This window comes from Gobio gobio, assembly GCF_949357685.1.
Source record: "Gobio gobio genome assembly, chromosome: 16".
NCBI lineage: Eukaryota > Metazoa > Chordata > Actinopteri > Cypriniformes > Gobionidae > Gobio > Gobio gobio.
In genome coordinates, this window is record NC_137109.1 from 53,465,059 (window position 1) to 53,471,910 (window position 6,852).

Here is a 6,852-nt window from a genome sequence, read left to right on the forward strand (position 1 = left end):
ATGTCTGCTAGCGAGGCGCCATGCGCTAGAGCCCAAGAGGAAGCCACACTCCGGGTGGAGTGTGCCCTCACACCAAGGGGACATGGTCGGCCTTGCTGCTGGTAAGCCAAAGCAATGGTGTCCACTATCCAGTGAGACAGCCTTTGCTTTGAGAGAGCACTTCCCTTCCGCTCTCCACCATAACAGACAAAGAGCTGGTCTGAGGTCCTGAAACACTGCGTCATGTCTACGTAGGCGCGGAGAGCGCGTACTGGACAGAGCAATGCCAAGGCTGGGTCTGCCTCCTCCAAAGGCAGCGCTTGCAGGTTCACCACCTGGTCCTTGAACGGAGTGGTGGGAACCTTGGGCACATATCCAGGCCGGGGTCTCAGGATCACGTGAGAGTTAGCCGGCCCGAACTCCAGGCACGCTTCGTCAACCGAAAATGCCTGCAGGTCCCCGACCCTCTTGACTGAGGCCAATGCGGTCAGCAGAGCCGTCTTCATAGACAGAAACTTAATATCGACCGACCGCAAAGGCTCAAAGGGAGGTCTCTGCAGAGCACTTAGGACTACTGCGAGGTCCCAAGAGGGTACGAGAGGAGAGCGAGGAGGATTCAGTCTCCTAGCTCCCCTCAGGAACCTGATGACCAGGTTGTGCTGACTTACCTTTTTGTTCTCCAAGAGATCGTGGTGGGCAGATATTGCGGCCACATATACCTTGAGGGTGGAGGGAGACAGCCTTCGCTCCAGCCCCTCTTGGAGAAACTCAAGCACGGACCCGATCGGACATTTCCAGGGGTCTTCTTGGCGGGAAGAGCACCAGGTGACGAAGAGGTTCCACTTCAACGCATAGGCATGCCGAGTGGACTCTGCCGGAAGTGATGGTGGCGACCACCGTAGGTGGTAGGCCACTCAAACCTGCCGGGTCCCGTCTAGGAGCCACACGTGGAGGTTCCAAAGGTCGGGACGCGGGTGCCAATGGGTGCCCCGTCTCTGAGTAAGGAGGTCCGGTCTCAGAGGAATAGGCCAGGGAGGGGCTGTCGCAAGGAGAATGAGTTCGGGGAACCAGGTCCGGCCGTGCCAGTACGGGGCGACCAAAAGGACCTGCTCCTTGTCCTCCCTGATCTTGCACAGAAGCTGTGCGAGTAGGCTCACTGGGGGAAACGCATATTTGCGTAGGCCCCGCGGCCAGCTGTGCGCCAGTGCATCCGTGCCGAGCGTGCCCTCGGTCAGGGAATAATACAGGCTGCAGTGGGAAGAGTCGTGGGAGGCAAACAGGTCTACCTGTGCGTCGCCGAACTGTTCCCAAATCAGCTGAACCGTCCGGGGATGGAGTCTCCATTCTCCCGGGAGAGGCTGAAACCGCGAGAGCTCGTCGGCTGCGTGGTTCAGGACTCCCGGAATATGGACAGCACGAAGGGACCTCAGGCGCTTCTGACTCCATAAGACGAGATGGCGGGCGAGTTGAGACATGCGGCGGGAGCGTAGACCGCCCTGGTGGTTGATGTACGCTACTACGGCCGTGTTGTCTGTCCGGACGAGCACATGTTGACCCTTCAGCAACGCTCGGAAGCGGTGCAGGGCGAACCGTACTGCCAGCAACTCGAGGCAATTGACATGCAGGAGGCGCTGGGGTCCTGTCCAGGAGCCCGCGGCTGCTTGTCCATTGCACATGGCACCCCAGCCCGTGGCAGAGGCATCCGTCGATACGACAACATGCCTGGAAACTCGTTCTAAGGGCACACCGGCCCGTAGAAAGCTGAGGTTCGACCACGGGGTGAGTGTCTGTAAGCAGGCCCGAGTCACTTGGAACCGGAGCGTGCCAGACCGCCATGCCCATCTCGGGACTCGATCGCGAAGCCAGTGCTGAAGCGTTCTCATATGAAGCAATCCGAGCGGCGTTACCGCGGCTGCAGATGCCATATGCCCCAGGAGCCTCTGAAAAAGTTTCAGTGGAACCGCATTCTTGCTCTCGATTTGTCGGAGGCAAGTCAGCAGAGACTGCGCGCGCTCGCTCGAAAGCTGCGCGTACATGGCGACCGAGTCGATCTCCATACCGAGAAAAGAGATCCTCTGCATTGGGCAGAGTTTGCTCTTCTCCCAGTTGACCCGAAGGCCCAGACGGGTTAAGTGGTGGAGAACCAGATCTCTGTGTCCGCAAACCTGCTCTCGAGAGTGGCCTAGTATGAGCCAGTCGTCGAGGTAGTTCAGGATGCGGACCCCGTGCTGCCAAAGGGGCGCAAGGGCTGCCTCGGCGATCTTCGTGAAGACGCGAGGGGACAGAGATAACCCGAATGGGAGAACTGCGTACTGGTATGCCCGCCCCTCGAAAGCAAACCGTAGGAACGGTCTGTGTCGAGGAAGGATGGAGACATGGAAGTAGGCGTCCTTCAGGTCGATCGCTGCAAACCAATCGTCCGGACGAACGCATTCGAAAAGGCGTTTCGCAGTCAACATCTTGAACGGAAGCCGGTGAAGGGATCGGTTCAAGATGCGAAGGTCCAGGATTGGCCGTAACCCACCGGTTTTCTTGGGTACAATGAAGTAGGGGCTGTAGAACCCCGACCTCATTTCGGCTGGAGGGACAGGCTCGATCGCACCCTTCGCCAGTAGAGTGGCAATCTCCGCACGCATGACGGGGGCATGGGCCCCGGTCACGGTATAGCGGACTCCCCTGTAACGGGGAGGAGCCTGCGCGAACTGAATCGCGTAGCCGAGCCTGACGGTCCGGGCAACCCAGCGGGACAGCCCCGGAAGCTGAAGCCAGGCTTCCAGAGACTGCACCAACGGGGTCATACGGACAGTAGGCGTACCCCGGGTGGGGCAGCGAGGCAGCGTTACCGGCGCGGACAGGGGAGGCTGTTGGGCGTCCCCGGGTCGGAGCACGGTTAACGGCTGCGCCCTGACAGAGGAGACCAGGGAAGGACTCGCGTTCCACGGGGGTCTGCTCTGCCAGGGGGCTGGCGACAGAGAGGGACGAGAGTGGCGTGACCCGAGGGTGGCGCGCACTGCCGTCACCGATCTCTGGGGGCTCAGGGATGGGTTTGTCAGTTCTTTCTTTAACCACATTAGGGTGCTGCTGACCCGGGGGCCAGCAGCTGAACAAAAGATTCTCCCCCGGCCCTCCACCGGGGGAAGGAGCGGCCCTGCCGCCGTCTCCTGGAAAGAACTGCCCATCCCTGAGCCGTCCGCATCAGGAGCGCCGCTTAGCCTGGCGTTTCTTCGCGGGCTGCGGGGCTGGAGCGGACTGGGATGCCTTCCTGCGGCTGCCTCTGCGCGGCCCGGGTGGAGGCTGCTGCTTGGGTGGCGCAGAGGCGGAGGAAGCCGCGGGAGGACGTCCTCGGCGGCGAGCAGGCTGAGGCACCTGCGCGGGCGGTGGGGTGGAGGCAGCAGCTGACTGCCGGGGCAGGATGTATTTTATTGCCTCAGTCTGCTTCTGAGCGGCCGAGAACTGTTGGGCGAAGCTCTCGACCGCTCCGCCGAATAGCCCATCCTGTGATATGGGGGCGTCGAGGAAACGTGTTCGCTCGGCGTCGCGCATATCAGACAGGGTGAGCCATAAGTGTCAAACTGTGCCAAACGCCACAGTCGGGACAGCAGGAGCCGGCCCCGATGTAGACGCCTGAGCGCGGGCCGGGTCAAGTGCCTGAGAGGGGGGTGTGGGCCGAGGAACTAGCGTCGGAGCTTTATTCCACACCGTCACCCTCAGATCACCCTGGTCACCAGCCAAAGTGCCGCCTCCAGAGGAGACCGCAGATTGGGGGCTGACGGAGGGGACTCTCGTTCCGGCATCAGCACGGAATTCACGGAGTCTCGATCGTAGCACTGAGATGGCCAGGTTCCCGCAGAGAGAACATGAGTCATCCACGAGCGCTGCCTGAGCGTGCTGAAAGCCCAAACACGTCACACAGCGCTCGTGCCCGTCGAAAGAGAAAAGCGATCTACCGCACCCAGAAGTGCACGGACGAAACATCCTGAAAAGGACGCGTCACGTGCAAGCTCTTTTATGAGAGGAAACTTCACAGTCGATGCCGAAGCGCCCAGGGAAACACACACCAGCTGGATGCAGACCACTGCACAGATCAGCAGGCAGGAAGTATGCGATCACTGGAACGCGCCGTCACACCAACACCGACTGGAAAGCTGCTCGTCTCGAAGAAGCTGACAGAGTCTCAGAAGGCTGTAGGAGTGAAGAGGTAGGTACTCTTGGCTCCTCAAGCAGGTAACATTATGCGATATTGCCTCGTACTTCCTTATATACTCACGCAGTGAGGCGGAGCTACGTATGCAAATTCCGCATGCCCCATGGCATTGGCACGCCATTGGGCGTTTTCTCAAAACTCGAAGTTGATAGGCTTCTAAGCGAAACCCCCATTCGTTAGTCACTAACGTTACGTCGTAGTGACTGAACGAAAGGGAACTCAAAATTAAGGGAGTTTTTGCTTAAAATAAGCAAATAATCTGCCAATGGGGTAAGAAAAATACTGTTGTTTTCTGTTTAAATTAAGATTATTTTGCTTACCCCATTGTCAGATTATTTTGCTTATTTTAAGCAAAAACTCCCTTAATTTTGAGTTATTTTCCCCCAAAACAAGACCAAAACTTTTGCTTGTCTAGTAAATGCTTCTTAACGTAAGATTCTTTAGATATTTGGACTTAAAACAAGACAAAAATACTAAGTAAGAAAAGCATTTTTTGCAGTGTAGCTTTGAGAATTTCACTTCTGATCTGAGAAATGTACCAAAGCGACTGAGAAAAACTGTACTTTTTTTTCAACAATGTTTTTAACAATGATCTTGTTTCCCTGTGAGTTGAGAATGAAGTTAATTTTGGTTAAAGGTCTGACATGATGACAGAAGCGGTCAGACGGTCTCTCTTTAGGCGGCACACACACACACACACACACACACACACACACACACACACACACACGGGCTGATGGCCTGGATATGCTTCAGTCTCACAGGACGTCAGGTGAGATTCTCCTCACACAGATCTCCCAGAATCCTCTCTGCCCGTGCGTGTGTGTGTGTGTGTGTGTGCAGTGCCACTGGGAATAAAAGAGCTACACTAAAAACACAGTGAGTTCCTGTACTACATACAGAAAAACACACAGATCTAGCATCACATTTAATATTTTACAGTAAAATGCTGTTAAATGTTCCGTTTTTTTGGAATTAAATAATAACAAATCATCGAAAAGCCAGAGTTTATTTGATCTGTTCTTGTTTTAAGCACATTTTGATACGTTTGTCATTAATCAAGTGTTCTTTCGATATTTGTGCTGAAAAACAACACTATCATCATTTCTAATGTCTCTAATTCTTCATAAGGATGAGCCATGATTTGTTTATGATGTGTCGGAAACGGGCTTCCACAGAAACTTAAAAAAAATGGACTGTCTTAAGTGTTATTTGAGATATACACCGATCAGGCATTACATTATGACCGGTGAAGTGAGCACACTGCAAAAAATGCTTTTCTTACTTTGTATTTTTGTCTTGTTTTCAGTCCAAATATCTAAAGAATCTTACATTAAGAAGCATTTACTAGACAATCCTAAAGTTTTTGTCTTATTTTGGGGGGAAATAACTCAAAATTAAGGGAGTTTTTGCTTAAAATAAGCAAAATAATCTGACAATGGGGTAAACTAAATAATCTTAATTCAAACAGAAAACAAGATTATGGCGTTATGAATCAGCGAGACGATTCAGCGGTTCAGAGCGTTATGAATCAGCGAGACGATTCAGCGGTTCAGAGCGTTATGAATCAGCGAGACGATTCAGCGGTTCAGAGCGTTATGAATCAGTGAGTCGATTCAGCGGTTCACAGCGTTATGAATCAGCGAGACGATTCAGCAGTTCAGAGCGTTATGAATCAGTGAGTCGATTCAGCAGTTCAGAGCGTTATGAATCAGTGAGTCGATTCAGCGGTTCACAGCGTTATGAATCAGCGAGACGATTCAGCGGTTCAGAGCGTTATGAATCAGCGAGACGATTCAGCAGTTCAGAGCGTTATGAATCAGCGAGACGATTCAGCAGTTCAGAGCGTTATGAATCAGCGAGACGATTCAGCAGTTCAGAGCGTTATGAATCAGTGAGTCGATTCAGCGGTTCAGAGCGTTATGAATCAGCGAGACGATTCAGCGGTTCAGAGCGTTATGAATCAGCGAGACGATTCAGCAGTTCAGAGCGTTATGAATCAGTGAGTCGATTCAGCAGTTCAGAGTGTTATGAATCAGTGAGTCGATTCAGCGGTTCAGAGCGTTATGAATCAGCGAGACGATTCAGCGGTTCAGAGCGTTATGAATTAGCGAGACGATTCAGCGGTTCAGAGCGTTATGAATCAGTGAGTCGATTCAGCGGTTCGAAGCGTTATGAATCAGTGAGTCGATTCAGCGGTTCAGAGCGTTATGAATCAGTGAGTCGATTCAGCGGTTCAGAGCGTTATGAATCAGCGAGTCGATTCAGCGGTTCAGAGCGTTATGAATCAGCGAGTCGATTCAGCGGTTCAGAGCGTTATGAATCAGCGAGTCGATTCAGCGGTTCAGAGCGTTATGAATCAGTGAGTCGATTCAGCGGTTCACAGCGTTATGAATCAGCGAGACGATTCAGCGGTTCAGAGCGTTATGAATCAGCGAGACGATTCAGCAGTTCAGAGCGTTATGAATCAGTGAGTCGATTCAGCAGTTCAGAGCGTTATGAATCAGTGAGTCGATTCAGCGGTTCACAGCGTTATGAATCAGCGAGACGATTCAGCGGTTCAGAGCGTTATGAATCAGCGAGACGATTCAGCAGTTCAGAGCGTTATGAATCAGCGAGACGATTCAACAGTTCAGAGCGTTATGAATCAGTGAGTCGATTCAGCGGTT